Here is an 18,220-nt window from a genome sequence, read left to right as displayed (position 1 = left end):
GATCGTGAGATTTTGTTGCACACTCCCACCAATTAACCATGGTGTCTTTAGTCATTGTTCCTCCTGAAATGCAGAACACGAATGAGAGTGTGTGTTACTCCGCTTTAACAGACGGCTGTGCCATTTCGTTTCGGCTGCTGTGACGGCGTACAACGGTACTGTGGCGCGGGTATTCACTTGTGTACCAGGACTGCAGACGCGTAGCTCCAAACAAACAAAACACTAATTACCTAACTTCATTTTTTCGAGGTAACAATAAAAACTTTATGACTGCTCGGGTATATTTATTGTACAGATAGATCACTTTCAAAAGTATCGCGGAGTCTGTACACACCTCTTACAGGAATCTTAATAATCACTGGTTAACAACCATTTTCCATATGGTGTGTGATATAACAGTTCGTTTAAATTTTTGGTTGTAGAACCAAAACATACCCTTAAAAATGCAGAAACACAGAAATTTTTCGAGGTATTTAAACTTCTACAGAATCTTTTTCCTTACTTTTTCCGTGACTTTATTTTATTTCTTTTTATACTATGTGATCAAAAGTATCCGGACACCTGGCTGAAAATGACTTACAAGTTCGTGGCGTTCTCCATGGGTAATAGTGGAATTCAAAATGGTGTTGGCCCACCCTTAGCCTTGATGCCAGCTTCCACTCTCGCAGGCACCTGGCACGAAGTCGGCGTTCCAAAACATCCCAAAGGTGATCTATAAGATTCAGGTCAGGACTCTGCGCAGGCCAGTCCATTACAGGGCTGTTATTGTCGTGTAACCCCTCCACCACAGCCTGTGCATTATGAACAGGTGCTCGATCGTGCTGAAAGATGCAATCGCCATCCCCGAATTGCTATTCAACAATGGAAAGAAAGAAGGTGCTTAAAACATCGGTGTAGGCCTGTGCTATGATAGTTCCACGCAAAACAACAAGGGGTGCAAGCCGCCTCCATGAAAAACACGACGACACCATAAAACCACAGCCTCCGAATTTTACTGTTGGTAGATGACGTTCACCTGGCATTTGCCATACCCACACCCTGCCGTAGGATCACCACATTGTGTACCGTGATTCGTCACTCCACACAACGTATTCACACTGTTCAATCCTTCAATGTTTACGCTCCTTACATCAAGCGAGGCGACGTTTGTCATTTACCGGCGTAATTTGTGGCTTATGAGTAGCCGCTCGACCGTAATATCCAATTTTTCTCTCTTCCCGCCTATCTGTCATAGTACTTGCAGCAGATCCTGATGCAGTTTGGAATTCCTGTGTGATGGTCTGGATAGACGTCTGCCTATTACACATTATGACCCTCTTCAACTGTCGGCGGTCTCTGCCAGTCAATAGACGAGGTGGGCCTATACGCTTTTGTGCTGTACGTTTCCACTTCACTATCACATGGGAAACAGTGGATCTAGGGATGTTTATGAGTGTAGGAATCGCGCGTACAGACATATGACGCAAGTGACACCCAATCACCTGACCACGTTCGAAGTCCGTGAGCTCTGCGGAGTACCCCATTCTGCTCTCTCACGATGTCTAATGACTACTGAGGTCGATGATATGGAGTTCCTGGCAGTATGTGGTAGCATAATGCACCCAATATGAAAAACGTATGTTTTTGGGGGTGTCCGGATACTTTAGATCACATAGTGTGTATTCCAAATGTAAGTGGCGATAAACCTCCGTCTGTACTTTTGGCACGTTCAGTGGATAAGAAGGAGAGACATGAAACTATAGTCCTGCAACTGGAGGGAATTAAACAGAAGGACCACAAGTGAATGGCACGCTGTGATTTTAAAGTTGTTGCCTTAATTACAGATTCACGGGCTGGTTTCACAAAACAGTGTTGATTTCTGTGGTTGAGATGAAGCATCAAAAACTATTATATCGTTAAGGAACCACCTATGAAACAAGTGCATATTGCAGGAAACGAGGGTGTTAACAACAGACCGTCACCTGCCAGGTAAAATTGTAGTTCCTCCACCTCAGATTAAGTTAGATCCGATGAAGAAATTTGCAGAGGCTCTTCATAAACAAGCTCCGGCTCCCGGCTGATACACGTTTACAGAGTTGCTAGTTTACTGTTTTTATGTCTTTTTCTAGTAGTATATTTCTAAAATTTCGTACCTGTTTCCTTTTGAGAGATGTAAACTCGCATTTTGCAAGGGTAAATTCGGACAGTCTGTAGCTCAGTTTTCATTTCTGCTGAACAGCCAGTTACGTAGCTCATTGAGGCAACGGCGTCAATTTGTGACACATCGGGAGGGTAGCAAGATGAATATCTAGGATTTGGCTGCTTTTACGGTTTACTTCTTCGGCTAATGTTGTTAGGATGAGTAGCATCTGTGCATGCAGTGTGCGGACGGACGTGTAGCTAACCGCAGTTCGCGAACACCTGAACGCCCCTTTGGCTAAGTTCAGTCACCTTCAAGCTACTGTCTCGGGGTGCAGCGTTGGTGGAGAATCTGGTGCGACGCATGGGACACATCAGGTGTCGCTTGTTTCAGCCACTGTCTCTGCTACCGATGCTCCTCTTTGCGTACCGGACGCGGTGGGTCCGTCCTTACAGCAGAGTGAGTGGTGGGTGGTGATGCGTTCCCGTTGCTTGAGGCGGAGGGCAAATGGGGAAACTGGCCATCTGACCTCGCCCAACTACCCCGTAAGTGGACGGGTGGCCACTCCTTCAGCAGAGTCCGAGCAGGCACACAGGGGGTTTACTAGTTATCGGGAGCTTCAATGTTAGGAGCATTAAGGCGCACATTAGGCAGATAACGTTCAGGGCTGGAAAGAAAACTATGTTCACGTGGTATGTCTACCGGAGGACCTCATCCGAGATGTGGAGTTGGTCTTTCCTGCGGCTATCGAACGTGCAGGGTGCAGTTGTCTGCAAATTGTGGCTCAGGTCGACGCCAACGACGCCTGTCGCTTGGGTTCTGGGGCTGGCGGAAGTGGTGAAATGTGTGTGAAATCTTATGGGACTCAACTGTTAAGGACATCAGTCCATAAGCTTACGCACTACTTAACCTAAATTATCCTAAGGACAAACACACACACCCATGCCCGAGGGAGGACTCGAACCTCCGCCGGGACCAGCCGCACAGTCCATGACTGCAGCACCCTAGGCCGATCGGCTAATCCCGCGCGGCGAAGTGGTGAAAGCTGCTGGCCTCACACGTAGGATGCAAGCAGAGCTCACAGTTTGCAGCATTGTTCCCAGAGTTGATCAGGGTCCTTTGGTTTGGAGCCGAGTGGAGGGTCTCAACCAAAGGTTTCCTCGACTCTGTGGCGGTCTTGGCTGCAGATTTCTAGACCTGTGTTATTGGTTGGGGATTTGTAGGAGCCCCCCCCCCCCCTCCCCCCCTCTTTGACAGGACAGATCAGGGTGCACTTCACCACTTCACGAAGGTGGCAGCATCTCGGGAGGCTAGATGGTAGTTTGAGGTACTCAGATGAACCCGCGACAGTTGATGCACAGCAAGGGAAGTCAGACAGCGCTCAGAGTAAAGACATTTCGACTGCCAAAATTTTGTCAGCAAATTGTCGAAGTATTCTTAACAAAGTTCCCAAACATACTACTCTTCAGGAAAGTTGTCGTGCTCAACTTATTCTCAGGACCTGGAGTTGGCTGAAACACGAATTGGAAACCTCTGAGTATTTAATGAGTCATGGAACGTATATTGGAAAGACAGATTAGAGGACGAAGGAGAGGGAGAGTTCATTGCAGTTTACAAAAATATTGTCGCTACCGAGGTCGAAGTTGAGTGTAACAGTGAGGTTAAATGGTCACCTGTAACAGATAAGGTGAAACCTTATTCAATCTTTTTACTAGCAATTCGATTCCGCTGCGACAGGTCTAGTGTCATTCAAAGAACGTCTATGGTCAGCAATGCGTAAATACACGGATCAAGCAGTGCTAGTTGGTACCGATTTTAACCTACCGAGTATAGACTGGGATGCCTGTGGATTCATCGCTGGGGGTACAGACAGACAGTGATGCAGTACTTTTGAACACATTTCTGAAAATTATCTTGAGCAACTAGTTCAGCAGCCCACGCACAATGGTAGTATCTGAGACCTCGTAGCTACAAAGAGGCCACACCTTATTGACAACGTCAGTGTAGAAATGGGTATTGGCGATCGTGATGTCATTATAGCAACCATGTTACGAAAGTTAATAAACCATTTGAGAAGACTAGGAGAGTATTTCTACAAGAAAGAGCCCATACGCAGTTGTTAGCATTTCTCTTAGACAATAAATTGATACCACTTAGTTCCAATAACATGGAGTAGAGGAATTATGGGCAAAGTTTAAGCAGATTCTAAATCGTGGTCTGGCAATGCTTAGTAAGTGGATTAAGGGCGGAAAAGACCCACCATGGTTTAAGAACGAGGTTCGGAAACTGCTGGGGAAGCAGAGGTTGTCGCACTCTCGGTTCAAAAGAGAACGCGCAACTGGCGACAAGCAAAAGTTAGTAGAAATTCGTGCGTCTGGGAAAGGATCTATGCACGAAGCATACAACAGCTACCACCGTCATACGTTAGCGAAAAATCTGCCAGAGAACCTGAGGAAATCCTGGTCCTGTGTAAAATTGTTGGCCGGCCGGAGTGGCCGTGCGGTTCTAGGCGCTGCAGTCTGGAACCGCGAGACCGCTACGGTCGCAGGTTCGAATCCTGCCTCAGGCATGGATGTGTTTGATGTCCTTAGGTTAGTTAGGTATAAGTAGTTCTAAGTTCTAGGAGACTGATGACCTCAGAAGTTAAGTCCCATAGTGCTCAGAGCCATTTTTGTACAATCGTTAAGTGGGTCAAATACTTCCCTCCAGTCACCTATCGACCAGTCTGGTATGGCAGTTGAAAACAGAGAAACGAAAGATGAAGTTTTACATCTCACGATCAAGAGATCGTTTACGCAGGAGAATTGTACAAACGTACCGTAGTTCGACTATCGAACAGGCTCCCGTATTTTGACGACATAGTAATAAGCATCCATGGCGTAGCGAAACGACTGAAGGAGTTGAAAACAAGTAAGTCATCAGGTCTGGTTGGAATACTAATTCGGATTTTCATAGAGTACTCCACGGCATTGACCCCTTACTTAAGTTGCATTTATCGTGGATCCCTCGCTGAGCACAAGAGTCCCAAACGACTGGAAAAAAGCGTATGTGACTCCTGCGTATAAGAAGGGCAAAAGAACGGACCCACAAAATTACAGATCAATATCGCTAACACCGGTTCGCTACAGAATCCTTGAACATATTCTCAGTACAAATACAATAAATTTTCTTGAGCCGAGAAGCTTATGACCACGATACAGCATGGTTTTAGGAAGCATCGCTCGGCCAAATTCAACTTGCCATTTTCTCACATGACAACTGCGAACAAAGGATGAAGGGCAACATGCAGATTCTGTATTTATAGATTTCCGATAAGCGCGCTCTAGGGAAGTGTCATAGGAATGCCATTATTCTCTACATGTATAAATGTTTCGGCGGAAAGGGTGGGCAGCAGTCGGCAGTTGTTTGCTAATGATGCTGTGATGTACAGTAAAATGTCGAAGTTGAATGACCGTAGGAGGATACAAGATGACTTAGACAAAATTTCTAGTTGATGTGATGAATGGCAGATGGCTCTAAATGTAGAAGAATGTAAGTTTACGAGGATGAGAAGGAAAAACAAACCTGTAATGTTCGGATATAGCATTAGTAGTGTCCTGCTTGACACAGTTACGTCATTTAAATATCTGGGTGTAACGTTTGCAAAGTAATATGAAATGGAACCAGCATGTGAGGATTGTGGTAGGAAAGGCGAACGGTGAACTTCGGTATTTGAATTCTGGGAAAATGTGGTTCATCTGTAAAGGAAACCGCATATAGAACGCCAGTGTGACCTAGTCTTGAGTAATGCTCAAGTGTTTGGGATCCGTACCAGGTCGGAGTAAAGGAAGACATCGAAGAAATTCAGAGACGGGCTTCTAGAATTGTTACTAATAGGTTCGAACATGTCTCAGGTGTTACGGAGATGCTTCGGGAACTCAAGAGGAAATCCCTGGAGGGAAGACGACACTATTTTCGAGGAACACTATTGAGAATTTTAGGTACGCAGCATTTGAAGCAGATTGCAGAGCAGTTTTGCTGTCTATGTACATTAAGCTTAAGGAACGCGAAGGTAAGAGCAATTAGGCCTCATACAGAGGCACATGGATAGTCGTTTTTCCCTCGCTGTTTGCGAGTGGTATAGGAAAGGAGTCAACAGGAAGTGGTACGGTGTACCCTCTGCCACGCGCCGTGTGGCGGACTGCAGAATATCAGTGTAGAAGTAGAGGAAAAATACTTTATTCTTCTCGCAGGAACAGGGAGGCAAAGCTGAAAGAAAGAGAGTTTATCAGGTGACATAAAAAAGGGTTGGTCGATAAGAACTCTGATGCTTCACTTACGAATGTCGACTTACATGCTTGGAGCCTACTGTTAAGGGGTTTTGGGCAACAGAAAGGAAGAGAATATGTTTCTATATGAGTGAACTACTGGGCAGTTACAAAAAGATGAGATGCAGAGTGTCGTAAACAATACACTTGTTACAATCGCATTTTCATTTTTTCCTGCAGATCTTTGTTGTTGTTACGATGAATAGGGTGAACGCTTCCTCCAAGATATTATTACCATGCTCGCTGTCAAGGACGCCAGTACCCCCAGAGATGGGCTACTTCTGTCACATTTTGTTTGCAGAAACTGCTAGCACATCGTAAAAAGAAAAGCTTCCTATGGTGTCACCGCCAGACACCACACTTGCTAGGTGGTAGCCTTTAAATCGGCCGCGGTCCGATAGTATATGTCGGACCCGCGTGTCGCCACTATCAGTGATTGCAGACCGAGCGTCGCCACACGGCAGGTCTAGAGAGACTTCCTAGCACTCGCCCCAGTTGTATGCTTCGTGCATAGATCCTTTCCCAGACGCACGAATTTCTACTAACTTTTGCTTGTCGCCAGTTGCGCGTTCTCTTTTGAACCGAGAGTGCGACAACCTCTGCTTCCCCAGCAGTTTCCGAACCTCGTTCTTAAACCATGGTGGGTCTTTTCCGCCCTTAATCCACTTACTAAGCATTGCCAGACCACGATTTAGAATCTGTACAACAGCTACCACCGTCATACGTTAGCGAAAAATCTGCGAGCCATACGGTTAATCTTCGTTCATCCTTGGGGAAACTAAGATAGTAAACATACGTACTCAGTTCCATGTACCACAGTACCACAGTTCCCTATTGTGATTGTTTACTAGATTTGGAGAGGTTGAGAAAATCAGCCAACCAAGTGTAAATAAAGGTTTATTGGAATCCTTGACCTAGTTTTCGATATTTCTGAAATTGTCTTCCTCAGAAGGTGTAATGGACGTCGTTACATCACATGCTGATTAAGTACAACGAATAAAGCCGAACATCTTTGCAGATTTGAATAATTCTCAGACTCTAACTGCCACATATCTGCAGGTGAAAATTGCTAGAAAGACCCATACATTAACGAACTAACTGGCTGTATCTAGGTATATCTATAGGCGCCCCGGTGGTCCCGGTCGCCTACGGTGGACTAGATTGGCCGAGCAGTGACCTCTCCAGTTGTCAGGATGCTAGGAAATGGCTGTAGAAGCGTCAGAAACACCAAAGAAACGTTATTAACTCTTTATTCCTGCCGAGTACAATGGGGCTTGGTGATATCAACGACATTCCCCGAGTCCTCGCTGACTCGTAGCGATGACACCAGATCCGGGCCGCGCAGTCTTGCTAGCGCAGCGCCGCGTGCTGTGACGTGCGGAGGAATGTCCTTACTTCGGCCGTGCATGGATGGCGGCGCCCGGCTGGCCAGCCGACTCGCGGCGGACAGCAAGCTGCTGCGCGTAGAGGCTCCGGGTTGGAGTCCCCGGCACTGTCGGCACGAGAGGCGTTCTCGTAGTGCGGAGTGTACTCTATCCCACCCCATCTTCTTCCCTGCCCCTCCTGGTGGCTCGTCCGCGGTGGACGCACGGAACGGGCTGCAGTCCCCCAGCGTCGTCGGCTCACCCGGTTGTGACGGCGGATGCACAGGGCCTAGGCCCCGCACGATCTCGAAGACGGCTCACTGATGTGGTCAGCATTGGCGGCGAGCGAGTTTGCCGTGATGTCTGCTAATCCTGGGTTGATGATTGACAGCGGCAGCAGAGAGGCCCAGAGCTGGTACTGTCCCCTCACGTCTGCTGCTGGGTGGGCCGCCCTTACTGCAACATCTCCTTAATAAAGATTAACATGTCGATCAACGAGCTGAGTGCTTCACAGCGACCCAGTACACATCTAGCTGCAAGTCTAACTGCGAAAGCCTTGTTGCTATCAAAGCTAGCATATTTAAAGGAAGCAAGAGCGACGTCCTGACATCATGCTCGTTTGTAATGACCGCATTCGTTCCACTTATACTGCTGATTCATCTGTCGTACTCGCCCCTTAGGTGTTCTTGCGACAGAGTTACGTGTTGTTGCGGCAGACTTACGCGAAGCTGTGAAATGCAGTACAGCTGACGCTATACTTCTGTCTTGCACTCTACGAAAGTCTCCGTCCAACACAAACCCGCGTACTAAGCAATTCTCTCTCGTCTGTTGTGTGTAACCAGGCCATTGCCTCTGCGTGACGACACATTCCAATATATGTGCAATCCTCTTACCTATTGCCTCTGGCTCTCGGCAAAGGCAACGAAACTTTGACAATATTCCACGTTTCCAACTCTTTACTATTCCGCGACACTACATATCTCAGGAAAAGATGCCCATACAAACACATAAATTAGCACCACGATTTTAACCCAACATTGCACTATGTCTTGATGTACTTCAGCGTATAAAGCGCCTCTTACTATTATGGTGCCTGTAATCAGACCTCTCTGAAACTTCACTATGGAAAGCACTTTTCCTCCTTTCGCAAATTTTGTGTGCCTTAACAAATAAATAAATGTGCAAAAACAGAGCAAACAAGTGTGACAGTAAAACTTAGTTCTTAGCGCAAAATGTGAACAATTAGCTTTAAACTGAAGTCGCATGACAATTTCTTTTTCATGTTAGCAACATTTGCATTGCGGAATTCATAGACATTCTTCCTGTATGTTTCATAGTTAAATTTGGTTTGATTATTTATAAGAGAAGATAAGAAAGAATTTTACTTCCCCATAAATGTCAATAGTCGTTCGACGTGTCAAACCGACGGGCAACCTTATAATATTCTTGCTCACAATAAAGTATTGACACTGAAGATTTTGAGTAGATGCAGACATGTCCATAAAAAGGTTGGTTCCTAGTCTAAGAGTGACATCTACTACTTGTGAACACCAAGCCCAAATCAGTCCAAAAATATGATATTTTTCACATAAATGTCAGTGATAATTCATGCAATACAGCAGACAGTAGTCTCTATACTATCCGATGTAAAACTCTGATCTCTCAAAGCAAAACTTTAGCGTGTCTGTCTCCAGATTCCTGTCATCAGTCTGCTGCGCTGGATTGTAGTTAGGTGAAAAGTTTACGTCGGTCTATTCGTTACTAAGACTATTTACTTATTTCTGGTTATAAACAGCACGCAGTATTGCAATACTTCATTAGAAGATGTCGACATAACCAGAATAATTCCTTTACACAAGCTATGATTATTACAATACCTTTTGTGGTCTTATTACTTCAAACAGTAATACACACTTTTGTGCTCCAGAAATTTTAATTTTGTAACGTCGCGAGTTAATAAGTGATAACATTCGTTGCTATACAGCACGCAGTATTGGAGCCGGAGGCTGTGAAAGAAACCGCCAATTTTGTCTTAGCCAATGAGTCATGTGCACCTGCTGTTAGGTTGCATGAGAAAGGCTCGTGTGTCACTTCTTAGCGACCGTACATTCACCACCTATAAGAACCTAAATAAATGATAAAAATATTATTCAATCATTTTCAAAATCGGTACACTACCTTTTGACATTCAGGAGAAATTGTATCCAGATTTCAGCTCTATAACTATCATCGTTGACCAGTAGAAGGGATCGCTTGGTAGGACATGTTCTGAGGCATCAAGGGATCACCAATTTAGTATTGGAGGGCAGCGTGGAGGGTAAAAATCATAGGGGGAGACCAAGAGATGAATACACTAAGCAGATTCAGATAGATGTAGGCTGCGGTAGGTACTGGGAGATGAAGAAGCTTGCACAGGATAGAGTAGCATGGAGAGCTGCATCAAACCAATCTCTGCACTGAAGACCACAACAACTACAACAACAACAACCAACAGTTTCAGAGATAGAAAACAATTGCTAAAAATGTCAAAAACCGACACTTAGAAAACTAAACTCAGTTAGGAGACATAGTAGTTTATCTTTTGGTGTTATCTAAAAACATAAACAGAACTCTCGGTGTGCAGAATTAATTGATTGAGATTTTCATATTAAAACTTTAATTAATTTTCGTTTTCGTAATATAAAAATCAGACAAAACTATTATTTGTGTCTAATATTGTTGTGGGAGTATATGTGAGTGAATGAGAGTGTTTACGTGGGTTATTCGTCAAATTTCAATGTTGAATTATATACCGTCTTAAGTAACCTGCAAGAGTTACACAAGCCTGTCGTGGGAAAATGTTCATAGGGAATTTACCCACTTTGCTGATGACGAATGTCTAGATGTGATTGCTATTGTAACAGAGGAGCCAGAAAGTCAGCTGGAGTATTATCTGTATCTAAAGAATATTTCCAGATTTATTGTTCTTTCGTTTTCGTTTATTAAACATTGCTTTAATATTTGCATTTCAGATTGACGCAAATGGGCCTGTATGTAATGATTGATGCAGGTCAGTTTTGATGCGAGTATGATCATGAGCTAGCATTCTGATTGGCAGCGAGAATGATCAGCCAATCAGAATTGAGACAGTTCCCGCTCGTTCCCTGATAGTTATTCTGGGAGTGAGGCTGGAAGGAGGGAGTCGCTCGCTAGCTTTGAACGCAGACGGTCATGTTACTAGTGCCAGTCAAAATAATGCGGCAAATGAAGAAATAATAGGCTTTATCGCGTCTACATTGTGTGGCCATAATAACAGTTACGGACCGTTTTGTGAATTTTGGAAGTTTTAGAACCGTTTTGTTGGAATGATATTCGCGTATAAAAATTTGGCCTTCGTAGTATCCGCGTGGGATGTTTCAGTATTCAACCACTGCGCATTTTTTTGCGAGCAATTACTTTTTTGAAATCCACCAGAAGGACCGAACGTAATAACTCACGTTAGTGGTGGAATTAATGACTGTGAAAACGTGGTTTCATTCGGGTCTGATTTGGACAGATTTCTGGCTGCTGTGCATGTGAAATGAATGTACGAATCGTGAACGAGAAGAAAATAGCCAATAGTTTAAATGTAGACTGAATAGTACCGTTTCGTTGGCTATAAGAACAAATAAACATTTTTGTGTGGAAATTTGGGATATTATTTGCCAGAAGCCAATCCAGTATCTTACCACCCGACAAATTTTTTAATAGAAGTTTTTTCTACACTTTATTTCATTACTAGAGTAGCGCGGCCTCAGTAGTTGTAGATATTAGATGGTGTTTTTTTTATCAACGGTGCTTTTACATCATCTTGTAAGTATCTACGTTGCCGAGTGAAGGGACATCGAGCAGACGCCGTTATGAGGTAGGTGAAATTCTAATTTGCAGCCTACACAGCAAAGTCAACCCAGATTCGCCGCAATTCGATTTATATCGTTATTCTTTACATTCTGCAAGAAACAAACAAGCGTTTGCAATATTACCACCAAAATTCTGTGTATGTCGCCTTGTATATCTACGACGAGGCTTCAAAAAGTAAGTTGTACATTATCATGACAGCCCAAGTAACTTCTATTAAATGCTGCGCGACACTTCAAACCTACACAGATACAGGGGTGGACAAAAATACATACATCAAGGAAAGTTTTGCATCACCTCCGTTCCGAGAATTCCGGAACCTGTACAGAAAATTGGAATAGAGATCAACATAAACATCATTTCCACCCTTTTTACTGCTTATGAAAACGACACATTGCATGTTGTACCACCACACAGTGAGACCTTCAGAGGTGGTGTTGCAGATTGCTGTACACACCGGTACGTCTAATACCCAGTAGTACGTTCTCTCGCATTGATGCGTGCCTGCATTCGTCGTGGCATACTATCCAGAAATTCATCGAGGCAATGTTAGTCCAGATTGTACCACTCCTCAACGGTGATTCGGCGAAGATCTCTCAGAGTCGTTGGTGGTTCACGTCGTCCATAAATAGCCCTTTCCAATCCATTCCAGTCATGTTCGATAGAGTTCATGTCTTCAGAACATGCTCGCCACTCTAGCCGAGCGATGTTGTTATCCCGAAGGTAGTCATTCACAAGATGTGCACAATGGGAGCTCGAATTGTCGTGCATGAAGACGAATGCCCCGCCAGTATGCTGCCGATATGGTTGCACTATCGGTCGGAGAATGGCATTCACGTATCGTACAGCCGTTACGGCGCTTCCATTACCACCAGCGGCATACGGCGGCCCCACATAATGCCACCCCAAAACAGCAGGGAATTCCATCTTGCTGCACTCGCTGGACAGTGTGTCTAAGGCGTTCAGCCTGACCGGGTTACTTCAAAACAAGTCTTTGACAGTTCTCTGGTTGAAGGCATATGCGACACTCATCGGTAAAGAGAACGCGATGCCAGTCCTGAGCGGTCCATTCGGCATGTTGTTGGGACCATCTGTACCGCGCTGCATGGTGTCGTGGTTGCAAAGATGGACCTCGCCATGAACGTCGGAAGTGAAGTTGCGTATCATGCAGCCTATTGCGCACAGTCAGAGTCGTAACACGACTTCCTGTGGCTGAACGAAACGCACTATTCAAGTTGGTGTCGTGGCTGTCAGGGTTCCTGCGAGCCATAATCCGTAGGTAACGGTCATCCACCGCAGTAGTAGCCCTTGGGCGGCCTTAGCGAGGCATGTCATCGATAGTTCCTGTCTCTTTGCATCTCCATTTCCGAACAACATCGCTTTGGTTCCCTCCTAGACCCCTGGTCACTTCCCTTGTTGAGAGCCGTTTCTGGCACAAAGTAACAATGCAGACGCGATCGAACCACGGTATTGACCGTCTAGGCATGGTTAACTATAGACAACACCAGTCGTGTACCTCCTTCCTGGTGGAATGACTGGAACTGATCGGCTGTCGGACACCCTCCGTCTAATAGGCGCTGCTCATGCATGGTTGTTTAGATCTTTGGGCCGGTTTAGTGACATATCTGAACAGTCAAAGGGACTGTTTCTGTGATACAATATCAACAGTCAACTTCTATCTTCAGGAGTTCTGGGAACGGGGGTGATGGAAAACCTTTTCTTGATGTGTGTGTGTGTAAATACAAAGAGAAATGCTTTCTTGAACATGCTAGTTAAGTGTGAAGGTTGCGCTGTTGTACTTGACGACGAACGGCACCTGTGCAATCTCCTCAACACGTTTGAAATGTCAGTCATGGTGAGAGCAGTGTTCTGTGTAGTTGTATCCGTATTGTGTCGGAGCTAAGTGAATTTAAACTTGGGTCAATTGTGAGTGCTTGCATGGCGTCTGCATCCGTTATCAACGGAGCCGAAGTTTCTGAGATTTAAAGAGACACGGTATCTAAGATTTATACCGGATGCAGGAAATGGAAAAACGTCATCCGCTAAGTCACAACGCGGACCGAAGTGTGTGTTCAGTGATTGTGACAGACGGAGTTTGCACAGGATTGTGACGAAAAATAAGAGGACGGCAGCTGCAAAAGTCACTGCAGAATTGAAGTCGCGCTCAGGAACCATGTCAGCACCAAAACAACACGAAGGGAGCTCCACAAACTGCAAATTGCAGGACGAGGTTACGCCCCAAGAGTGAAACACGGTGGGGGTTCGGTGATGATTTGGGCGTTCCTTGGGCGCCATGGTTACTCTGCAAGGTCGCATTGCTGCCATGGATTATGTGCCCATTTTGGCTGATCAGGTCCATCCCATACAATGTCCCCGATGGTGATCTACACTTACACGCAAGCCGCAGTACAGTGCATGGCGTAGGGTACCCTGTATTACAACTTGTCATTTCCTTTCCCGTTCCATTTGGAGATAGAGCGAGGGAAACACTACTGTCTGTGTGCCTCCGTATGAGCCCCAATTTCTCCTATCTTATCCTCGTGGTCCTTACGCGCAATATATGTTGGCGGTAGCAGAATCGTTCAGCAGTCAGCTTCAAATGCCAGTTCCCAACATTTTCTCAAAAGCGTTTCTCGAAAAGAAAGTCGCCTTCCCTCCAGAAATTCCCATTTGAGTTCCCGAAGCATCTCCGTGACACTTAGGTGTTGTTCGAATCTACTAGCAACAAATCTAGCAGCCCACTCCGAATTACTTCGATGTTTTCCTTCAATCTAACCTGTTACGGATCCCAAACACTCGAGTAATACCAAAGAACAGGTCGTACCAGCGTTCTATGGTAGTCTCCTTTACACGTGAACCACTCTCTCCTAAAATTCTCCTAATAAATTGAAGTCAACCACTCGCTTTCCCTATCACAGTTCTCAAATGGTCGCTCCATCTCATATCGCTTTGTAACGTTCCGCCCAGATACACTACTGGCCATTGAAATTGCTACACCAAGAAGAAATGCAGATGATAAACGGGTATTCATTGGACAAATATGTTATACTAGAACTGAGATGTGATTACATTTTCACGCAACTTGGGTGCATAGATCCTGAGAGCTCAGTGCCCAGTAACCACCTTTGGCCGTAATAACGGCCTTGATACGCCTGGGCATTGAGTCAAATAGAGCTTGGACAGCGTGTACAGGTACAGCTGCCCATGCAGCTTCAACACAATACCACAGTTCATCAAGAGTAGTGACTGACGTATTGTGACGAGCCAGTTGCTCGGCCACCATTGACCAGACGATTTCAGTTGGTGAGAAATCTGGAGAATGTACAGGACCTGCAACATGCGGTCGTGCTTTATCCTGCTGAAATGTAGGGTTTCGCAGGGATCGAATAAAGGGTAGAGCCACGGTCGTCACACATCTGAAATGTAACGTCCACTGTTAAAAGTGCCGTCAATGCGAACAAGAGGTGACCGAGACGTGTAACCAATGGCACCCCATAGCATCACGCCGGGTGATACGCCAGTACGGCGATGACGAATTCAAAACACGGATGCGACCATCACGATGCTGTAAACAGAACATCCGAAAAAATGACGTTTTGCCATTCGTGCACCCAGGTTCGTCGTTGAGTACACCATCGCAGGCGCTCCCGTCTGTGATGCAGCATCAAGGCTAACCGCAGCCATGGTCTCCGAGCTGATAGTCCGTGCTGCTGCAAACGTCGTCTAACTGTTCGTGCAGATGGTTGTTGTCTTGTAAACGTCTCCATCTGTTGACTCAAGGATCGAGACGTGGCTGCACGATCCGTTACAACCATGCGGATAAGATACCTGTCATCTCGACTGCTAGTGATACGAGGCCGTTGGGATCCAGCACGGCGTTCCGTATTACCCACCTGAACCCACCGAATCCATATTCTGCTAACGCTCATTGGATCTCGACCAACGCGAGCAGCAATGTCGCTATACGATAAACGACTTTCGCGATAGGCTACAATCCGACATTTATCGAAGTCGGAAACGTCATGGTACGCATTTCTCGTCCTTACTCGAGGCATCACAACAACGTTTCACCAGGCAACGTCGGTCAACTGCTGTTTGTGTATGAGAAATCGGTTGGGAACGTTCCTCATGTCAGCACGTTGTAGGTGTCGCCACCGGCGCCAACCTTGTGTGAATGCTCTGAAGAGCTAATCATTTACATGCCACAGCTTCTTCTTCCTGTCGGTTAAATTTCGCGTCTGTAGCACGTCATCTTCGTGGTGTAGCAATTTTAATGGCCAGTAGTGTATTTAAACGACTTGACTGTGTCAAGCAGGGCACTAGTATTTCCGCAATCTAACATTACAGATTTGTTCTTACTGCTCCTCCGCATTAACTTACGTTTTTCGACATTTAGGGCTGGCCGCCATTCATCACACCACCTGGAAATTTTGTCTAAGTCGTCTTATATCTTCATACAGTCATTCAACTTTTAGACCCTACCGTACACCACAGCATCATCAGCAATTGCTGCCCATTCTGTCTGCAAATCATTTGTGTCCACAGAGAACAACAGCGGTCCTACCACACACCCCTGTGGCGCTCCTGACTACGCCCTTGTCTCTGATGAACAATTGCCGTCGAGGAGAACATACTCCGTTCTGTTCCTTAAGAAGTCTTCGAGCCATTCTCATATCTGTGATGCTGTGTTCCAAAACGACAAGGACCCTGTTCACACAGCTTGCATCGTCGAGGCCTAGTTTTACGAACATGAGGGGAATTGTTGCACCTCCCGTGGCCTGTGTTATCTAAAATGATTAAATTCTCGTCAAAACATAATCTGAGTTTTATTGACCCTTTGTGGTCTACTTTAAAGAGAAGGTTGTGTGATCGCTATCCACTTCTATGGGCGTTACGTGAACTTTCCAGTATTTTGCATGAGGATTGGTATAAGACTTCCTTTAATACAATACAGGTCCTGTATTTATCGATTAGAAGACGAATGGGAGCTGTTTTGAGTCACAAAGCGTTCCCCGTGCTGTATTAGACGTGGTAATGTGTTTTGTTCTTAGTTTTTGCACGTTTATGTCCAACCGCTGAACACAAGACTATTTCTCAACATAGTCACTGACTCTCTGTAAATAACGGTATGAATGTTCTAGCCAGTTGTTCAGTTCCTCGACGATAGAAATCCACTCTTCTGTCACGGAGCCGTTTTAGAACCTCTGTGTTCGCGTCTTCATTGTTGGAAAATCTCTTTCCCACTCAGATGTTCTCTGTTTGCCGGAAAGATGGAAATGATTAGCATCACCATCGGCTGTGCGGCGGTCGACAGCTACCGGCCTAGCGGCTAGCGTTGTTGCCTCTGGATCACGGGCTCCCGTGTTCGATTCCCGGTGGGAATCACGTGTAGTTCAACTTTGCAGTACGTATGCACTTGCATGCTATCTCACTCCCACATGTGAGGCAACTGTGTCTGCAGCAAATCCGGAAAATGTATTCTTCTACCAATGCTCCACTCACGCAGACTCCATGTTTAATTTCTTGTTGAGAGAAATGCCATGTTGTGTTTGCACCGAGTACCTATGACATTGGGTGACAACATTTATGTTGTAGGCAATGCATCACTTCAGATACCAAGAACGTTTCCAACTGCCACGCTATTTCACTCACACTCTGTTGTACAGTCCTGTACAAATTGAGAAATTTGTGCCGATGCACATTTTAGTATCAGCTTATGCATAATGAGAGCTCACTTATTCTTAATTTTTATCATTAGTAGTGTGGGTGCAGGATTTGTATATAAATGGAGTATGGATCAAAGTTGTGTAAGTGTGGCCTTTTAATCAATCTACGGTATTAAGCAACAGTTCACGATACGAGAACGCATATGAATACAACAAACCCTTGCTCTTAACCTCTTGCGATAGTTAACTTCAGGTACGTACAATACAAATAAATAAATAAATAAATAAAAATAAAAAAAATAAAAAATTCACTACACAGTAATAGAAATCAATAATATGCAACTGGGTTTGCACTTGTGGAAGGCTCACTATGGGCTCATATAATGCCTTGTGCCATTTCCACACATCATTAAGAAAATCGAAGAGATTGAGATACAGATAGCACCAGTCTGACTGCTTTAATACATTTCAATACCGTACTACTTTACTGTGAGTTTTCTGCTGTCTAAGATGATTAAATTCTTGACAGAATGTGATTTGCATTAGCTTGTAGTGGTAGTCAACCAGTCTGTCCGAAAAGTTAGCAATGCATGGTGCAGGGAGCGGTAAAGTGCTAGGGTACAGAATATGAGTTCTTCCACAACTTTTATTTAATTCGCTCAGGTATTAACAAAGGAAACTTGGAGCAATTTAAAGAGACAGCTTTCAATATGAGGTTAAAGGAAAAACAAAATCATTATTTTAGAAATTACGCCTCTATAGTTCTTTTTAAATTAACAAGTAGAAGAAATATTTGAATTACTGAAAAACAATCACCTTTCCTATAGTAATCGTGCTGATCCTACAACTTGGTGTATCAGTCACAGGCGACTTCTGAAACATTATCGC

This window comes from Schistocerca piceifrons, chromosome 4 (genome assembly GCF_021461385.2).
Source record: "Schistocerca piceifrons isolate TAMUIC-IGC-003096 chromosome 4, iqSchPice1.1, whole genome shotgun sequence".
NCBI classification, from domain to species: Eukaryota; Metazoa; Arthropoda; class Insecta; order Orthoptera; family Acrididae; genus Schistocerca; species Schistocerca piceifrons.
This window is presented reverse-complemented; position numbering follows the sequence as displayed.